The sequence below is a fragment of the Eucyclogobius newberryi genome, unplaced genomic scaffold (genome assembly GCF_026437365.1).
Source record: "Eucyclogobius newberryi isolate DKJ021-1_F unplaced genomic scaffold, fEucNew1.0.hap1 SCAF_17, whole genome shotgun sequence".
NCBI classification, from domain to species: domain Eukaryota; kingdom Metazoa; phylum Chordata; class Actinopteri; order Gobiiformes; family Gobiidae; genus Eucyclogobius; species Eucyclogobius newberryi.
The window spans coordinates 31,113,103-31,134,847 of record NW_027315801.1 but is presented as its reverse complement, the minus strand read 5'-3'; the positions used below and the strand labels follow the sequence as shown (position 1 = coordinate 31,134,847).

The 21,745-nt window shown below is 41.1% G+C and overlaps 1 protein-coding gene across 4 annotated transcripts in view; it reads left to right on the top strand.

Moving 5' to 3' along the window:
- The first annotated feature begins 666 nt into the window (after window positions 1-666).
- The window catches only part of l1cama (L1 cell adhesion molecule, paralog a), a 47,963-nt gene continuing 26,884 nt past the window's right edge, over window positions 667-21,745 (top strand). For 3 of the 4 annotated variants that reach the window (XM_072449973.1, XM_072449972.1, XM_072449971.1), the window contains exon 1: window positions 668-936. The gene's annotated coding sequence lies outside the window, so the exon portion shown is untranslated. Of the gene's footprint in view, window positions 937-21,745 lie in introns of all 4 variants that reach the window. The other variant, XM_072449974.1, reaches the window with a different exon arrangement.

Below are 21,745 nucleotides of genomic sequence, written 5' to 3'. Positions count from 1 at the left end.
AAACGTATGTGGTGGTTTTCCGCATTAGAACAAAAGGAGAGAGCATTTATGATTGTTGATTGTCCAGTGCCCTGTTTCCATGGACACGGTTGCCCATAATATTAAAATTACCGGTATGTTGTTTTGTGTGTGTGTTTTGTGTCTAAGTAGGAATCTCAACTATTACTTTTGAGGCATTGAAAACACATTCCACAGAATTATTGTAATTTAGGAGAAACCAGTACAGTGTTAATATACTCTCTCATCCAGTTATGTTTAATTTATCATACAACGACTTGATATTGGGAAAATTGGGTCATAATTAAAATGAATAATTCTTTGGAGGAGGAAAAAGTATCAGTGATTCGTGCCAAAACCACTGTAGATCAGACGAGTGGCAAAAATGAGAGTCCTGTCATCATTCAGATTGATTTTTTTCCCCATAACCTTTTGATTAGATACTAGCTTGCAGCCGCATTCGAATGTACAGTTTGCAGTGGGAGCAGAGTGAAAGTGAGAACGTAACAGTGATCTTGGAGCTCCTTGGCTGAATATACTGTGAACGTTTGAACCTCATAATGCACGCAGTCTGAAGAGTGGCAGTAGAGGACAAGGAGGAGATGGAGGAGGGACTTGGGTGTAATAACACAGGAATGGTCAGAACCTATAGAGACACTGAGGTGAAGAGGAGAGAGAGGGAGATGGAGGAGGGACGAGGAGGCAGAGGGAGGGTGATGTCACCTCTAGCAGCCAGCCAATCAGAGCCAGGGAGGCAGAGAGCGCGGCCGGAGGAGGGTGTGTTTTCCTATCACTGCAGCATCAGCACAGAACAGGGGCACAATCAATTTGATAGAGAGAAGAGGAGAAAAAAAGGCGCAAGTGCATACAGACAGCGAACCGGGGAGAAGTGGGGGAAAAGGACTTGGGAGGAATCCACTGGGAAGCATCTCTGAGAAGGTAAGACGTGTGTTTTCGGTGGGGACAGACAGTTTGTCAGGGAGCAGCTCAAGAGCGGCAGTGAGCGCTGGAGTGAGGACGTTAATTAGGCTGCAAGGTGGAGGTGCTTGCTACAGAATCACACCCTTGCCTTAGATCTACCTCTACCAGGAAAAAAAAATACTACTATTTGAGTTAGTTTTGTTTGAACATTTAATGGCGTTTGGGTTAGTTAAGAATAACATTGTGCATAACATGTGCAGTGGAATACATGTACCAGGTGCTTTTGTTTTTTTACTAAGGGCTGATGTGCAATAGTGATGAAATGCACATGTTTTTTATTTGCTTTTATTTACCTGTTGGAAGTGTGCGACTGTATGTTGTAGTTTTATCATGTTCGGTTGGTGATTTTCTTTGGCTAATTAAACATTTAGAGCACTGCATGCAACAGGGTCTCCACAGAATCACACTGCCCTCCACTGCCAACTGATTTGAGAAGACGATCGCAGAGAAATGAGGCTTTGGTTTTCACTTTCAGAATTCTTAGACACCATTTTCTGTTATTTGCATTTAAATTGTTTTTGGATGCTTGGTTAAAAGATGTATGTTTTTTTTTTATCTTTAGTGAAAGTAAATTACTGCTGGCTTTCTTTACAACAGCTCATCTATAATGTATTATGCAAATGGTCTACAATTTTCTGCTTTGCTATTCAAATGTGATATTTTCCCGACACAAACCAGACTCGCATTACATCGCTTGTTGCTTTGGAGCTAAAAAAATTAACATTCGTTTTCTCACCACGAGTGCTTGTTCCCCTCCCCCAGCTAATAGCCAAATGACTTAATGTTAAGTACCAGCAGCCTATGATTGCTGCTGTCATAGTTCCCTCTGCACCGTGACAGTGGTCTCACTGAATCAGTCAAATGAATTACAAAAAAATTGAAATAACTTTTTACAATAACATGAGTTGCAATATAACAGGGCCATAACAGATCAGAGGCAAATTAGAATAGATCTGAGCAGAGTTTCCCCTGCGTTTTATACTATCCAGGATCACTGTGGTCAATACCAGTAAATATTAGGTCAAAGCAACTGAAAGATATCAACAAATTTGAGCAAAGCCAATCATGTTTCCCAATGTTTTACAACCGTTTTTTCCAGAATATTTTGCAACCGTTCTTATGAATTCAGGAAATATTCAACATTCTGTCACGCTGTACAGAACAAACCTCTTTGAATTGCCTTGTGTATGAATTGTGCTCTTCTAATAAACTCGCCTTGCTCTGGGTCCGTATTACAAAATAGTGCGCTTGATTAAATGACATTATCAATAATTCTTCTTTAACATGCAATAAAGGCAAACAGTCACAGCAGACTACAACGATTTTCTAGTCTACTAATCTTATCTCCTGCTGCTGCAGTAGTTCTGTTGTGGCGGGGCAGAGACAGGGATGAGTAACCCCAAACTACAATGCTCAGAAGGAGCGGGAGAGAAGAAGAACTCAGAACTGAGCTGGATATCAACAGGCAGCAGAGTCAGCAGAGGATATTTATATAAAATGAGATATTGCAGGAGAGAACCAGGGCGGGGCAGTGCTGAAATCAGTGCAGGTGTAGCAGTGAATAAAGAGCTCACCTGGCCTTGTGCCATGCAGCTGCCATCTTTACCCTCTGTGGCCCGTTACACATCTGCTGTGCCCGCAGCACACGCACTGTTCTTCTACTTCTGTTAATCATATAACAGGAAGTGGCAGATGCGAGATGCTGGCAGTTTGCTCTATCTGATGTCTGTTTGTTACATGTGTGGTTAGCTCATCTGCCCGTATAGCACAGTGTTTATCACTAACACAATTTGGTCAAATACCTTTATATTTGTTCATCGCTGTTGAGCCCGGTGGTGTGAGGAATATCCCAGCATGCCTCAGTGGCCTGCCGCCTGCTCCAGTTGAACCTGGGGGAGGAGGGAGGGCAGTGCGGCTGACAATGACTTGTCACCATCTGTAAAACATCCATAAACACACTGCAGCGCTCACATGCACACAGTGTGCCTCATACAGCCTCTGCAGCTGAATGGAGCCGGTGCATGTGCCCAGAGGCAAAGAGCCTCCGGAGAGCTGCTGCTGGTCGAATGATCAGACTGTTTATGCAGCCTGAGCTCTGTATGGCAGCCACAACTCTTTACATGTAGCAGGAGCAGCAGAGGTGTTGTCAGAGACGCTGACTGCAATGGGAGTGCATCCGTAACCTGCTACTGTGCAGGGCAGCTGTAATCTCCTCCTCTGGCTCTGCCCAGTTAATTGAGTCGTCCCATCAAAAAGATGGATGGAAGTGGGATTTATGAAGAAAAAGAAGAGTAGAAAACATGTGGTCTGCTCTGAAAAGCGCAGAAAAGAGCAGAAAAGGCCAGGGGAGGAGACAACCAAGAAGCCAATAACAGATAAGGACTAGATAGTAGACATCCTTTGAAAGCGAGACCACTTTGCATCCTTTCAACCAGCTTCAATGCACTGGATATTGAAGGCAGGGATTGAAGGATCAAGTGGGATAGGAAAAAGGCCAAGGTCGCCATGAGTGATGGTCCACAAGGATCCATAGAAACCTGGAGGCAGAGTAATTAAAGGTATAAATAATTGCACTGTTGCAATCAGGAAAACAGAGAGGAGCCGAAATGAGGCCAAGGTGAATGTGAGTCAGGGGAATTTGGACTTGATTGTAGTTTAAGTCAGTATCTCACAACATAGTGTTTCTAAATGTTTGAATATCAGAAAGTACCTGATAGCATTTCGACCATTAAAAACATGAGTCATTAATTTACTCATGCCCAGGCTGAATTTCTTATCCCACAACTCAGTAGCCTTAATAATCTCTGTCTTGGAGGAATCCTTATGAGCAGGGCCGGCCCAAGCCTTCAGGGGGCCCTAAGCGAAAACATTTTTGGGGGCCCCTCACCACGTCATCAGAATCAGTTTTATTGCCATTGTCAGTGAACAATTCACATATGGGAACTTTCTTCAACGCAAACAAAGCGCAACAAAACTCCAGAGCATCTGTTTGCCTGTTAGTTTATTCTCAACACCTCACAAATTCAAATATTGATAACTTAAATCCCACAATGCAACTTGGTATTCCACTGACATCACCTCTACTCCCTGTACAAATAACACACATCCCAGATATGTTTTTGGGCGTATTTGTGAGCGTTAAGGGTCGACAGCCACATTAGCACATTAGTTTAAATGAATGAACAGGGGGGGGTCTGGGGGCCCTCCCCCAGAAATTTTCAGACCTTTTCTGTGTCTTCTGCTGCATTTTAATGTGGTCCAGCCGGATAAAGTAAGAGTAAAATGTTGAGGTTGTAATGCTATAAAATGATGATGTGATGAAACTGAGCCAGGAGAAAATGATTAAAGCCAGTTATTAATACATTAGTGTACTTAATTACTCAATACAATATTGGCTATGAAAATAATTATGGTCAAATTGATTCATTTTAACTGAAAATGTAAAAGTAATAGTTATCCTTACTAATTTATCTTTTACTGCTCCCAACTGTTCCTTCTTGCCAAAGTGACAAAACAAGTTATATTAAATTAAACAAATGGCATAAGCATTGCTTGATTAACAATTAACACTGATAAAACAGTGCAAACATGTTATTCCCAGAGAATGAACAGAACTAAAAGTGAAGGTCCAAACCTAGCTATTGTGAAGAGACTGCGTTTCTGCAACTTTTCCACTTTTGTATAAAAATATATAGTATTATTCTATAACAGACGTAATAATAATATGTCTGGTTATTTTTCACTATCAATTTATTATAATTTATAACAAATAGTCTAATGATGCTTTTTAAATAAATTTAAATGTTTTATTGCTCTATTAAAAGTTAATTACAATATAAATGTTTGTTCTGATCAGAACATCACACACTGGACTCCTGCATGAAACAATGCTGCGATGTGATTGGCTGATGGACCTTACACGCATAAACCTTTACGTTCCTCTCATTCCACGTTAAGAAGTCAAAGTAAAACAGACATCACGAGTCACGATTGATCTCACACATGGTGATGTGAGAGAGAGAGACGCAAACCGCTCATCTCTGACTGAGGCTGCACAGGGGCCCGGGACAGGGGCCCGGGACAGGGCCGCACACTGTTCACTCCAAAGTCTCACGTCAGAGGTTCTGGACGAGACGGCGCTCGTCCGGACCGGATCTCCGCCTCTTAGTGACCCGGGGCATAGACGCCCCTCACCGGCCTCACCTGCAGCTAACACTACCGGGCTGGTGTAAATGTGAAGCTTATTATCTTTCATTCACACATATTATTATGCGCGGGGCAGAGCTCTCGTCGCCTCCAGCCTGAGCGAACGTGACAGAATCGTGTTGTTTCAAACAGCAGCATTAACCGTCTCTTTGTAAGATAAGTTCACTACCTGGAAAGTGTTGTTGAGTTTGCAGTTTCTTTACATCTCAAGAAGTTTCTTCTTTCGTTTTTCGGCATCGGGGGGATATATTCCTCTGGACATGACATGAGGACCACGCAGGGACCATGTTCTGTTGTGTTTATGTTTTGCTCTCGTTCTGCTCGCGCACAATGAAGTTGCCCAATCAGCGCAGGTTTGGTGCCCTGGTTGTCAGATTGTCATTACAAATAAATGCGGTTTGTGCGTTATGTGTTACCGCTGTGTGCGCTGCCGCGCCAGCAGCGCTACTACACTAGTGGCGCACGCTGCGCTTGCACTTCGCATAAAACGGGTTGCCAGATTGGGGGCCCTATTAAAGCCTCGGGGCCCTACGCGGCTGCTTAGTTCGCTTATAGGCTGGGTCGGCCCTGCTTATGAGCAACAATTTTTGGGAGATGCGTTTCTGCATCTCTGTCTGCAGTACAGGTCTTAATGTGATCTACTCATCCTGCTTTTTCTCCACCAGCTTCAGGTTGAATATTGTTGTCTTTATGTATTCATTAGCAGCAGATAATAACATGTGTGGCAGGGTTTGGCAGTTTTCCAGCTGCCCTCAGCCCTACAGCTGAAGCACTGATGCTGTGTAGGAGGAGAGCAGGGTACGTTTGCCGGCTGCCTGTTAGCAACTCCAGGGAAGAGTGGTCCAGTACTGCCCTTTTGCACTTTAGACACCTGTTATTGCCCCAGGCTCCTTTTACCAGTTCTTCTGCAGAGAGAAAAACACTTATACAAACAAGAGAATGCAACACTATGAGCGCTCACGCATAAATAGCCCTGTTGCATTGCACCAAAATTAGTGATTCTCAAATGTTGCTTTGCTGGCCTCATTACTTAAGCGTCTGCAATGATCAAAGCGCTGCACTTGTCACTTTATGGTGATTCAGCCATTACAGCACAGACTGGGTTAGACAAGGGTTAAAGGAACCAACTATCTCTCAGAATGAAGTGTCAACAATTGTTTCATCTGCGGTTTGCTTTGTGTCCTCCTCAGAGACCGTCAGTTGTAGACTCACACATTCAAAGACTTGTGCTCTGGGTGAATCCCTTGAGTTGTATTGAAAAGTCTCTGGATCGTTCCTCTGTTTGTGTATGCCGTCAAGCAGAGGAGTTTTCCCTCCTTCCTCCCTCTCCAGCCGCATCTTGGGGGCTGTTTGGATTTGGGATGGGCAGATGGGAGGATGGGAGTGCACCCGCTGTGTGTCAAGTGGTGGGGGATCATGTCGAGGGGCTGTCAGTGTTTGGTGCGGAATACATTGAGGTGATTTAAGGAGCTGAGGGTCAGAAGGATTGTCAAGGCAGCCAGGGGAAACTGATTATAGCAACAGGAGAAGGAGGCGACGAGAGGGAGACAAAGGGGGGAGCTTAAAACATATACAGAGGTAGAGGGTGTGTCAGGAGACCCCTTTTCAATTGGCGTCGTAGGTTGACTACCAGGCCTCTACTCTTTCTTTCCCTATTTCACACTGTTGTGTCCTATCCTCCCAAACTGAGTCTTCGGCCAGAAAATCTTGAAAAAAAAAAAAAATAAAATAAAGTACAAAACCAGGCTATACAGGTAATAACATTCTGAAAGTTTATATTTTCCCAGATGAGACCAGTAGTCTTTTTTCTATTGGATAAATATAAACGTATACGACAAACTTGGTGTATAAACCAGTATATGTTCACTTACCTGTGAATGATGAAGGGATTCATTAAATGTAAAGTTTTAGGTAATGACAGGCCAATGAAATGCATCTCTTTTGCACTGCCTCCTCTGGTATCTCCCTTTACACTTAGTTGCTCTCAGTCATATCAGTATTCATGCAGCAGTGGACAGACGGTCTTAATCAAAATAATGACAGAGCATCGTCCAATCTGCCTTCCCAGAAAGTGGCCCTTAGACAAAGAGCAATAAATCCAACACAATTATACTATTGAACCTGTGATGGAAAACTGTGCTCCAAATAGACACGTCACATATGGAAATGAATTTAATTTGGGAAAGTGAATTACCTTGTTACAGTGTTCAATAGCGTTTGAGAGAGAGGAAAGATTGCCGCGCTCCCCAGGGAAGCAAATATCATATTGGTGGTTACAATTACAAAACTGGAAAAACCCTCTGTGGATATTGCTTCAGTCGAGCAGATAAATTAATAATTATTGTGGAACCAATATTGGGAAAATGGAATGTTTGAAAACGATATTAAAGAGATTTGGGGAATGTGTCCATAAAATGTCTCTAAATGACATTCCCTTAGGGTTTCCAGCTCCAAGGCACAATATATATAGAGGCTAAAAACAAAAGCTGAAAACCAATAAGAGTAGCCACATGATATCTTGAATATAAATGAGAGATACCACTGACTGACCTTCCTTTTGCCTTGATGCGTTAATCTGAGCCTTTGAAAAATGTCTTTGTCCAGAGAGCTACAGAAAACCCCCTTTTTACATCAGTTCCTGTATGAAATCGCTGCCCTCTCTGTCAATTGCTTCCTTGTCCTTAATTTCGCATTATATTTGGGTTAAATTGCTCCTCTGTCCAGTGTTTTTGCGCAGTACAAGTTGACGCACTGTTGATTGTGCAGTTTACTGCGTGAATGACGCATTGACTCAGAATATCCGCCCGTCTTTGATTTATTGTTTGGGAGACTGTAAATCAACATCGGCCTTGACTTTACAATCTTTTATTTGGGGAAGATGATGTCATGTCTCTGATGGCCACAGCTTCATGGTAAGTCCACATTCGTTCACAAATTGGACATAACTTTTTATACGTCTGTGGGACAAACTGTAAAGTAAATTAATTGCTAAGCTAGCGGCACATGTTTTAGTTAATTATTTTCTTGCAACCGATACCAATTTATTCGTTCCACAAAAGCGCCAAGTTATTAGAAAATATTGTAGATTTTTAATGTTTAAAAAGTCATAGTGAATCCTATATGATTTAACCGTTAAAGTTAACTATCGTTTTGGTAAGAACATTTAGCTAGTGATAGGCTAAAAGCTTTACATTTGAGATTACATTTGTGTTTTCAATTTAGATCATTTTGTGGAAGATGTTTCAACCATAGCTTACTTACCCACATCCGTCCAGCCATTTTATTGACATACTTATTTCATGTATGCATTTTGTCAGTAGTAATTAAAGGTGCACTGCATTTGCTCCGCCCTCGTGTCTGAACACCTGCTTACTTTTATCTGTCCCAAAAGGGCAATTTAAAATACACACAGAGCAGCAGACTTTCATACCAATAAAGACACACCATACATAGACAAGTCATTTAATACTGTATATTTCTGTTGCTAGGTGTAATACTATGGTTTATTTGTTCAGTCGATGCACATAAGGTTACATGCTGTAAACATGCTGGATTGTTGCCATGGACGCTTATTGTATTCAGAGCTTATCATAAATAGTTTCATTAGGTCTGAAACGGTAAGGGATTAAAACTACATAGCATAACAAGGATTGGAAGACACCTAATCTGCTTGTTATGGACTAAAACATCTTGATAATACTATTTAATTAAGCTATGACCACTGTAACAGAATGGTTTGAGCCTTTTTGTGTATTATGTCATGGACCCATTGTCCTCTGGCATCAATTACACTGCACCAAGCACACATTAGAGCATAAGTCGCGCAGCTCTCTCTGAAAATCATTTTAATCCAGAGATGTCGACACTTTCTTTGACTTTGTTGTGAGTTTTTCCCTCTGCTGCGTCGTCTTTGTCCTCTGAGCTACTTTTATCCTGCCCCTCTTCACACCGCCTATTCATTTTTAATCCAGAATTTAAGATTGCATGTAAAACCATGAGGTCTTGGCTGTATTAATATTTTATGAATGGTTTATTATCATGATTAATACAAAAACATACACGGATTAAGGTTGTCAGAAGTATCACCAGATACCAAGCGGTTCTAAAACTAGTGTCGAGTACTAATATTGGAAAAAAAAAATTAACCTTTCTTATATAGTTTTAGAATGGTATTGATCTATATCTTTATAAATCTTTAATATTACCAAGAGCACATGATAATATTAATGAAACTAATCGTTATCGAGTTAACAGTAACACATAATAGTATATATTAGTATATAGCGTACTTTAGTTAATTTTTAGCCTAATTTTTGCTTTGGTTTGTCCGACATATTTCATAAGGCTGAAAGAACATAATGAACAAATTAATACATTATTTCAAGGTCTTTCCATGTGCAAGGAGACAACATTAATATAATAGTTATTGTGGACATTTTCCATACAGTGTCAATCTAAGACAATGATGTCATATGAAAATGGATGTTTTGGACACTTTTACTGTCCTTCATATTGAGTGCTGCATTGAAATGGACTTCTTTCAATTGAAACTTATAGAAATTCATTTAGTTCACAGTTTGGTTTAGTATTAAATCTATGTTAGTGCCCTATTGGAGTGTTAAGTGTATCGACTCTTTCATTTAGCCTTTCTCACTCTATTCTCGCACTTCATGTGAATCAGCCATAACTGAGATAGATGAAGCGATCCACTCATACACTGGTACTCTCAGTGCCTCCTCCGGCGCCAAGGCATTGTGGGTAAACAGCCAGCTACTGTCTGTCGACAATGCTGTGTTGTGACTGTAGTTCCTAGTTGCCTTATCTGCTGTGTCAGCCATGATATATTCATTAGTGTTGGATTACACAGTAGTGGGGGGATCAGGTTGTGAGTGGGTGAGTAATCCTCATACACTGGCCTCATTTAAGCTCACCTACTGTGCCATCCTATTACACACTACGCCCACCAAGAAAACGCAGCCGCAGACCAGGGCGCCAGGCAAGGAGCGTGGCAAAACAGGGCAACGCTAATCAGAAAGCAAATGTGAAAAAGAAACATGACAACTCATTGATTTTAAGCGGTGCAGAGGAGAATTAAGGTTCAGACGCCGAAGTGAAATGTCAAGTAGTTGCAAAATGTACGGCGGAGCAAGATTAAAAGTCTCTTAAGTGTTCATAATAAAATAAATAAACGTCGACTTGAGTACTCTGGAACAAATTACGGAAAGACTAACATGCTTGGCAATTCTTCAACTCTTCCTATTGCTGTTTTAAAAGTTTTATAAACTTTCCATAAACCACCTCAAAAGTCACTTCACATAAAAGCACAAACATTCATGAAAACATTAGAGTAAATTCTATATAAACATTGTATAGATGATAAGACAGTGACAATTTTATGCCCTATTCATGGGTTTCAGTTTCCCTTTTATATGGTGTCATTTTGAGGATGGGGGATCATTACACAACATTTGGATTTGAATAGTTAATTGCTATGATAACGGTCCAATTTTTTCTGAAACTCGTGAATACCCAAGATGTCAGACAGGGAATCCGGTATTATAGGTTCAAATGTGATTCTATGTTGAGTGCAATTGCAGTTTATGACTTTTTTGTCTCTTTAATTGCATCCAAAACATGCTTTATCATCCTAGCTGAATATTACATAAGCTCCATTTAATAAGCTCTCATTTTAGCATTAAAGTGATCCTAGCCCAGTGTTGTGGCTGATGCAGTTTGATCTCTTACATTATCCTCATTATTGGACTCCAAACAGCTCTGTTTTCCCTGGCACTGCTTCGTGTTCGCCTTCTGCCGGCTGTATTTTGGGAAGCCTCTCATCTCATTTGGCTAATAATTTGCAAACCCAACCGTCCCCAACGTGTAAAGTTATATAAGCGTGTTTTGATGTTTGGTGTAATGTTTATGACCTACATTGCTTTCTGTTCATCGCACTCCGGAGTTTTTCACAGCTCAGAATACATTTGTCACGCTTTGTTCACCGTCTACCTAGGAAAGATGCCGTCTCTCCAGAAGTGTCCTTGTTAGCATCCCGCCGATGTGAACTTTCATAATGGGCCCGATGCTGGAGTTGTAGCAGTTTGCACTCTGAATTGATCCGGGCTAATTGGGCATGGCACTACAGAGGGGTCCCATGCAGGGCACAGTTTGCAATAACGAGACTCTATATTTAATTTTAAAATGATCTGCGCATTGACTCAAACGTTGTTCAGTGTTTTGGATCCTATATCACGCACTGGTATCTTTTTTGTTGCCGGTTTATCCTGAAATCATTGGTTGAGATCTCGAGGAGCTGCGTGCCGAAGCGTCTTTTTTATACGAAGCATAGATAAAAGATACAATCCCCACGAGAGACAACATCAGGAGCAACAAGCACGAAGCGGTGCGTTTATTAAGGGCGGCAGATGCACACAGCGAGACGAGGAGCAGAGCATGTCACACTCAGATAAAGAAAAGACAAGGAGAGCAGAGACACGGCCCAGACATTGTTAACGAGCATAATGAGGTAATTATAGCAGATCTGGTCCTGTAGGCCTCATGTACAAGGGCGGGGCCGAGGAGAGGAGCTCTTGTTTTGTGTCAGTGTGTTGGATTTGATCAAGTCACAAGTATACCATGGCTCTAATTAAAGTTGGACAATACGACAAAAAATTTATCATGATTATTATTATTTTCTTGTATTGATCGATTGCTGTTGAAACTTATTTTGTCTTATGAACAAATAAAATGGCTTTCAGTATACATTTTCTGAACAATTTAAATTGCCTTTTAACTTCCTCCATAGTTCAAACCATATGCTTTTATTGACAGAGCAGAGGATTGACTGTAGATCCCTCAGTTAAAAAGAACCAAGGATATTGTTGACTATTAGAAAATTATTAATTTGTATTAAATGTATTGCCCTAGCTAAAATCCTACCAACTAACCAAGAGAGCATTTCAAATTGTATTTAGAAGTAGTTATTTGTAATCTGTGCTTTGGAAAAATCTCCAATTTTCAATTTTTCATTTTGCAGTTCCATTTCAGCACAAATTTGTGAGAATTGCAGCTTTTGCTATTATTTTTTTAGTTTTGATTATTCTTATTCCAGGGCAAATATAAAACATGGAGATAGATTATTGAACCAAAACCTTTGCAATTGAGAAACATTGTGAGTTTGAATTATGAAAAATTCCTGCATGTCCTTCTGTCTCTCAACCCCCATTTCACACTTTCCTTTCCTGTCTAATAAAGCCATCGGACCAAAAAATTCTTAAAAAAAAAAAAGGAATTGAAAAAGGTCCATAACAGTAACCGTCAGTTTAAATAACTCCTTGTAAACCTTGATTTTTATTGAAACTTTTCCTTTTATAACATTGGCGCCACCATTGAAAAGTGAGGTGCCCGCGGCAATCCAACAGGAAGTGTTTAAGTGCTGGGGTGAGCGTGTGGTTTGATGAAGATAAGGCCAGCGCTGGAGATGGAGAGCACTGATATTGCCAGCCCAGAGTATAATGCCACATTTGCACGGGATCACATATTTACTCATATTTACACACATTTGCACACATTTACACACATTTACACACATTTACACACACGGCCTCACCTGTTTGTGTCTGTTTCAAACACAATGAACTGCCTACTGCCCGATTGGTGTCATCCTCTTTGTATGCCATGTAATACACCGTTTATACTTGCTCATAACTCTCCATGTTTTCCTCCATCCACCGGGCCAGGACGCCTTGTGTTTTATTTATGACCCCGAAGCAATGCTGTTTGTGCCAGACAGACGCTCAGAAGGGGACAACAAAACCAGCAGCAAATGTTACAGGTCTATCATCATACCTGCACTTGCCTGCGTTTTGGGACCCACTTTACCTTTAATGGTGCCTTTGTCCATTTATTGTGAAGACAATAGAAAGAGAAATGGTCAGGAGCGGTTGTTGTGATCCTTTAGCACTGTTTGTTTGGCCGGCGTGAGTTGGCACAGGCTGCTGACACGCTGTCTGGGTGTCCTATATAAGAAGGAGCCTGATCAGCAGGTTTAGAGCCAGGCTATCATGGGATGAAGATGATTTAGATACCAGCCCCCTGAGGACAAAGGATATTGCTACTGGCCTATTTTGTCAGAGATAAGGTATGTGTAAGTTTGCACTTGTTGGCACTTGTTATATACAGCCCACATGCCAATGTTTAATAGTTATTGTCCTCTTTAGGCTGGCAGTAGTTGTCTGCATTAAGAAATACTATACAGAAAATTGTCACTACGAGATTAATGAGGCACCGCAAACTGTCTTCACCCGGCTTTCCATTTGACTTTAAACTCCAACCATGGAAATAACAGGTGGAATGTACTTTTAGTGGCAGCAAAAACAACATTAACAAGGAGATGGTCAGGGACTGGACTAAAACGGCATCGGACGTTTTATCAAATGGAAAGACTAAGCTTTCAGGGAATTTTAAAGTGGCTAAATTTTCCAGACATTAGCACAAATGCAACAGATACATAAGGGAAAATGTGCCAAACTGACTTTCTACAGACTCTTTTTGTCTTTTTACTCTGTGTCTTGTTCTATTTGTATTTAACTAGGAACTTGCTTTGGCATTAAGGTGCAACACACAACAATGAATAATATGACAAAATATAAAATTTTGAATTTACCAATAAAATGAAATAGACTTGGTCTGAATATATGCTCAGTTTACAGTTGGTCAGAATAATGCAAAAACAACTGCAGTGCAATGAATGGTTATTGGTTTGAATAATAGTTGAATTGGCACAGGTTATAAAATGTTCATGAGTCCAACGGCAGAGGGAAAGAAACTGTTCTTGTGGCGAGAGGTTTTTGCCCATAAAAAGATGAACACAGATGTGCAAGTGATGAATACATTTAAATATAGTGTCCTGGTCTTTTACACATTATAGATTTCCTACTGGACCATGACGCATTTCCAATGCTGTGTTCCTCATAAAACGTAAATCAGTCCAGTGGCACTGAGGGTCTATTGTGACCGTCCACATTCACAAGGCTTCAACATCTGGCCGGCAGCGCCTTTGTTTCTCGTGTGTGTATATTGTAAATGTAAATTGTCAGACCCCATTGGCCTCTGTCTATATAAGAAATCCTCATCAGTCGGTTCTTTAGCCCCAGGGAAAGGTCACCACGACTTCCTCGGCTCGGCCTGGACCACCGTCTCCTCTCAGCGGGATCGAAGCACAGCCGTTTCTCTCATCTTTCATAAGCAGAAACGGGGCGAGTGTGTTGAAGCTGTGGTTGCAGCTGGGGCTATACCCCAAAGAAATAGCGGGCAAGACAAATTATTGAGGCGCAGGACCATGGCTGGAGAGAGGAGAAGTGATGAAGCGTCTCAAACAGCATAAATAGCCAAGAGGATGAAACAGCACTCTTCTCCATAGTGCTTTGGAATCTCTGCTTATGCACTGGTGGATAGACATTATGGGGCAGAGAATACTCCCTGCCGCCTGACGCACGCTAGTTGACCAGGTATTCCGTTCACTCCCTTTCATATTACCCGACGGTGGAAATTGCGTGGCGTTCCGGTAAAATGTCACGTCCTTGATCTCTTTGCGGGGCGACACAGTGGAGCGTGGTGGGGCTGGAGGTGCAGGGGGGGGGCAGACGAGGCTGGGGTCCGTGGCTGTACCACTCAGATAAGACTGCAGCGTTTGATGGGAGTCTGGCCCCTCTCTGCTGGAGAGCACACGCCCGTCGGACCGGCCCAGATCGTCGCTGCTGACTCTATTGATAATGATTGGATTTAGTTACAGAGCTGAAATGGTTTACTGATGATAATGATAACAGATGTGGAGGGACTTTGTCTGCCACTTACGGCCACAGGAATATATCGATGCGGCAGCAGTCGGCAAATTTCCCTCAAGACTGGACTCTCATTTAGGCTCCATGGAGAGTTGAGGGCACTGGTTTAATACAGCACTGTAACTGCATTCTGATTCATTCTTCCTATGACATTAAAGACATGACACAGGGCAGATGGATGAGTGCAGTCATCCTAATCCTACATATCCTTACTTTTTGGAATGCTGACGATTTGGTTAGTGATATTTTACAATGATTTGAATTTAAAGTAATATACAAAATGGTTGATCTTTGTGACTATTGTATCACTGCTATATTTGAATATGTTTAGGGGCTTAATTCATGCAGAATATCTGAAATAATTTCCATATTTTTCATACTGTATGGCAAAGCAAGTTTATTTGTAGAGCCCAGTCCGTACACAAGGAATTCAAAGTGCTTCACACAACAGGAAGAAAATGCACTAAAATCACAAAGACATGACAGAAATCACCAAACAGTTTAAGACTTTGAAGAAAAGAGTGCAAAGAAAATCATTCCAGCCATACTGTATACGGTCATTTCCTCATCATAATGCTAGAGGAGGTCAAAATTGAAATGAGCTGAAATTATGTCAATTATATGGCCTGGCCCACCACTCACGTACAAAATAATTTTGATTGAGTAGTTTCAAGATAAACTGTAAACAAGCTATTATCAGGAGGTTCCGCAGGTCTTACTCAGAGTAGGATTCATATCAGTGAGTTCTCAGGCTAGACCCGCCGATTGAGAATGACTCTTAGATCGAAATGTCTTGTTTTCATTAAAAAAACTGAGTCCAGATGACTACAATTGATAACAAATACAAACTTTTTCCACAATGGAACACTCCTGGACGAATGAACGATTACCGATTACACCGACTTACATCAGATACTAATCAATATTTAAACTCAAGTATCAAAACAAGATTTTCATTTGAACAAGCACTAAAAAAATCATATGAACTGGACAACTGCCCATTCGTGAAAAGAGCTGAATCTAGTATAAGACCACAATGTTTGATAAAGAAAGTTTCTTATTTTGTGTTGAAAATGTCAGTCTATTGTCTAAAACAAAAAGAATTAACTGTATTTGAGTTTGACATTTTTATTGTGACATATTAGTATAGTATTTAGTAACAATGATGGACTGAAGATTGCGTTATTCTCCTCTGCTGCAAGTTTCTGTTGATTTTCTTTTTCTCAGCTTGTTTTGCAGCATTTTCTAAATGGTTTTTAATACAAGATAACGTTTATTTTGACATTAAAGGCTATCTTTATTGTCAAATTTAATGTTTATTATAGGCAATATACTTGATGTTCTAATTTAGACACATGCAAAACAATAATATCATCAAATTTTTGGTATATCTCCCACTCAATTAAAATAAAAGTAGGACCTTGGAAAGTTTGTCATAGGGCTGAAATTAGTAGAAGTTTTATTTGTTATTTTCATTTGCCCTTGAAGAAGTCATTGCGTAATCGTGAGTCCTTCCTTTCTGTGCTAAAAATGAGCAAGCAAGGAGACTTGGGGGAGAAAAGTAAGTTTTCTTTTTTGTCTAGAAATCTTAACCAGCGGGGAGCAGAGAGGGAAACTGACATATAAAAGGCAGTGAGACGGCAGCGGGTCTTTTTAAGTTCAGTTTTAGACAGAACAGGAGTTGGAGATGGAGCTGTGACACGAGGGAAGCGGATGAAGGATGACGGGTAGAAAGTACAGAGCATATATATGTACTGCAGCGGGGCTCAGAGGTATAGTGGGGTGGGGGGTGGGGTGAGGTGTGGAACATGTGGAGGGAGGGGGAGGGCCGATGCTGATGCTGGATTCCGCAGGTTGTCATGGTGATGTCGGTGAGAAGACGGATGATATTGACACCTTTTTTGACGAACGCTCACATCCAACACAATGAGTGATGCGCGACGATATTGACCTGAATAAAGGCGCAAACAGGTGGTCTGAATGCATAAAAGAACGTGTATCAAAAACTCCATTTCCCATCATTCCCTCTGTCTCACTTGTCTTTTATCTTCTCTTCTCTTTTCTCTTTGAATAGCAGGCAAATTGGCTTAACCTGACAAGTCACGCCACACAATTACCCAAACCAGCAGTGCTCCCAAAGACTGACTTTGCTGTTTTTGTGCGACAGGAAGATGAGAGAGGCACGAACAAACTGATCTGAAGACTCCACTGGAGCAAAGCACTCTGGGAACACATTCTCCACACTTCTGTAACACTATAAAAATACTTAAATATGCATACAAAATAAGATTCCTTCTGAAGGCGATCTAACAGGACGCAGTGGCGATAATCTCGTTAGAAATGTCCCCTTAATATGTTAGCAAGGCCCAGTGAAATGCCTCGGCTGATGAATTTGTAAAGGCGCTTAAGAAATGGATATTTCGTTGCACTGCGGATTGAGTATGAAGCAGAAAATAAATGCAGGCACGGCATAAAGAAAAAACGATTTCTGTCTCGCTCTGCAAACAAATCAATGAAATTACTTATTTGAAACTGAGTACAAGTTTATACAAATATCTGCTGTGTGGCCGCTGACGAATGGCAAGAGGAGGTGCAGTATTGGATAAATAGTGGCACAGTTAATGGAGCCCTGACCGTTTCTGTTTTTGAGACTTTTAAAAAGATATAAACCATGAATGAATGCAGTCTTCCCGTTCCAGTCCTTTGCAGAGATGTTTACTAGCTGTTTACTTGCTGTTTAAAGGGGATGCATCTCCTGTCTTATCCCCAGAGGACTCTAAATTTGATTAGCCAAGGAACACTTATGGGAAGTGCTGTATTTGCAACTTTTAACAAACATAATGTCTTAGCTAAGATGCTTTTGTCCGGCTTGGTTAATTGCTGGATAATACAAATAACCAGGTCCTGTTAGCCATTTAAAAACCTTACTCTAAAGACACTGAACACTTATTTGGAGTGCATTAGATCTCTCTCATGCACTGTAGTGCATGTCTGAAATACACGGCTTGCAAATTGGAAAATTCTTGTTGAGCCACTGGCGACGTTTCATGGAAATGTTTCAGCACTGATCCATGTGTGACCTTGCCCTGGCAGCAGCTCATTTCCCAGTGTCACAAAAGAAGAGTCCAGATTATAGCCAATGTGTAGAGACGCTCTGACTAATGCTTGTGACACCGAGATCCTAAAGCTTGTCATGATGGGAAATGCCACTAGTCAGAATCACATATTTTGCATGGCACCACTTATATTACTAATATGATGTCTTTTTGGACTCGGGGTGGGATGTGTAGCTGGGTTTTCAGATGACATCACATCATGGCTAATGTATAATTAAGGCAGGGGGAGGCCAGAATAGTATTAAATATGCAGATATTCATGGATAAGATTAGAAGGTTAATGGACTTTGACACTGATATAAATTTATGATCAAGTTTGTAGATTTTCCATAATTGTAAGTTGTAAAGTGAAATAAAATTGTGGGAGTATAGTCAATCAGTTAATAAATATTTGTATTTAAAATATGAATGTTTAAGTTAAAATAGTTTAGGGTTGGGATTGTATGAAGTTTGCACAGTATTTTAACCATGACCTTGTTATAACTGGAATAGGTGTTTGTATTGCTCTTTTGCTATGCCTTACATCACTGTGGGAAGATTTGGGGAAACACAGAACAATTCAGGGTAAAACAAGTGACCTACAGTGAGTAATTCTATATAATAGAATAGGCATCCATAGATTGAAAGACTTGAGATTATTCCATGGTTGTTTACCGTACTTTATTTGTTATCTTATACCTATATTATTACCCAAAAAAATATATATATGAGAACTCAAAACTCTTAAGAGCTAATTATTCTATAGACAAAGCAAAATTCGTGAGCTCTGTCAATACCGTCACAAAGCCCAGTGTTGATACCATGTACCATCTCAACATCTTAACATCGGTCATCACAATTTGGAATTTAGAGAAAATACTGTGTTAGCATGGCATCATCAAACTCTGCAATCTGAAAAAGACAACAGCATTGTTTATCGAACCTGTTGTGCTGAAGGTCACAGGTCATGCAGGGCGTGGCAGCGTTCCCCATGGGCTCGCTCTCGTCCTGGCGTGTCACACAAGCTCCTAGCAGCTGTGTCCTCTACTGCTATATTGACCACTTATCACCTGACCCCAGGGACCACCCCCCCCTCCACGTGGCTGTCGACACCCCTCTTTCAGACTTGTTCAAACCTCCCCCACCTGCACTTCAGTCAATACAACACCTCACACATACTTATGAGCAAAATCACATCATGTCTGTAGAGTGTGGCTGAGTAGAATACTAATATAATCTTTATGTAAAACTCCTGGTGTTCAACATTTTGTAGCAGAAGCATAGATAGGATGCCAAATGGACATCAAGATGTTGCAAACACATATTTAGCTAACATTCTTCCACCTGTTGAGGAAGTCATTGTCAGTTAGGTTGTGTGGGGGCAGTGATTGGCAGCCTCAGTTGTGTCAGTCTGGCCCAAGGCAGCTATGGCTTCAGTACTCACCTCCACTGAGTATGAAATGAATGAAAAATTACTGTAGTGTAGTGCTTTGAGAGGCTTTGACAAACCTATAAACCACATTACAAGTGTAAGGCAGTATTATTATTAGCACATATGCTTTTTTGGACTAGCCTGGTGAAACTGGAGTGAAGAGTAGGCAGAGACATTCATGCAGCATCTGAATAAGTGTTAGTTGAATGTTGATTTTGGCTGCTTCTTGGCCTGGACAATCGAGAAAACTATATTCTTAATCTCAATGAGGCACTCTTGGTTAAAATAAAGGTGAAATAAGTCATTTTATGTGTTTATCAGGCCCATGTTACTGAGCTTACTACTAGTCACTTGAAAAGCAAAATGTCCTAAATTACCTTCTACAGTCTGCAGACTCACTCTCCACATCTTGGTCTAAAAGTCTTCTTTTTAAAGATTGGCCCAGTTTTCGTTTTATCTCCCCAAAGCTGCTCTAAAGCTCAAACCTCACACGCCTCTAATATTTCCCTCTCACCTGTCTCTGATCTCCCTGTATCACTCACTCTCTCTCTCTCTCCCGTGGAAGAATAGCTGCACACAACCCCATTCAGTCAAGGATTTCCACCGAGCTTCTCTGTACAAACATTGGGTATTGTCACTAAGTCACCGCTAAAGCAAAGCAATAAAGTGGTAGTGGTAAAGGTCATATTGCATGTGAAAAAGCAAACAGGCCTTGTGGATGTTGGCTTGTGGGAAATCGGGGGGAGATGCTGACTGCGAGAGATAAACCGGAGAGGAGGATGTGCATGGAGCGTTCACAGAAGGTCGTTCCTAATAGCCCCAGCCCATAATTTCATAATGGCATGATTGGCCCTCTTTAGTCATGCAGACCCCTCTGAACAGTCACAAAACTATCCTGATACAAACAACACAGAGATAATTGAAAGCGTAATCACACCTAGCGCTTTCATAAACCGCGTGTATTTGACAGTGCGCGCTCCCAATTTGCAGCGTGCATAACAAGAAGCTCGGCTATAGTGTTAGCGTAGCATGTGTGGCCGAATTTGTATGCACCGCGCCATACATCTTGTGGCCGACACTTTGGGTGTGTCTGTAATTAGCGTGCTTTGTGCTGCAGGGGCACAATCTGACGGGCGGTGAGGCTAATGAAGTAGATGACGCCTACAGGACCCGCGGTGCATGCAGAGCCAAAGAGACAATGGTCCGTCTAAAGCTGCAAAGGACACACACATGCTTCTCTTTGCGTACAGAAAAGATTAGATTGGGACACATTGATTATTTAACCCCTGGAGACGGAGCAGTGTGCTGTCGTCGCAGGGATGTACACCAAAGAGCACCTATAGCATTAGTGAACAAGGCCTATGTTTGACCCCATTTTATTTATGCTAAACCTGTCACCATGTATTGTATTAACAAACCTGAATATCTAAACAATTCAGCATCTACAACAGTCGTGCAAGAAGGTGAAATTTCAAGTTGTTGTTGTCGTATTATTACATATTTTTCTCAAGATATTGTTTCTCTGGTCAATCATTCTCGGTTTTGCTGTGAGCTGTTTGTTTTTATATCAAGGTCTAAGGGGAAAATGTGTAGGGAATATTTACTTGTGCTATACAGGGGGACATAATAGTGTTTGGTTGAAATAGCCTCCAGATGTGATTTGTGCCAATGGTAAACCAACGTGCTCCATCCGATGCCTAGAACCAGTTCAAACCAGTCCTATAATGTTAACTAAACAAGACGAAAAAACATTGACGTAGACAAAGCTGGACAAAGTGTTGTCAGATTCAAGAGCATCATGTCTGTTGCCGCAGCGTTGCAAAGACCTCTGTCCTGTGCTCAGCATTATTAGATTGATTCCAGGTTTGCTAAATGTCTTTTTCCTGGTCTTCGTCCCCATTTCTTTTATGCACCTTTTTATTAAAGCCTACATGCCATGTAATCTAATAAGAGGGGAAATAAAACTGGTTTACACCCTGTTTTGGCGATAAAATGACCTTAAAGACTGCTTGTGAAGACATAAATGTTCTGTTAATCTGAACAAAAGGAGTGTTTAACAGATTATGAAGAAAAAAATTGGCCATGACCGTGAGCTTTAACAGTCCACCACACTGCAGCATCTGTAGCTTCCATAACTCCTCATTCTGCCTCTTTGCTGTGTCCATACATCTTCATTTCTGCGACTTACTGACTGG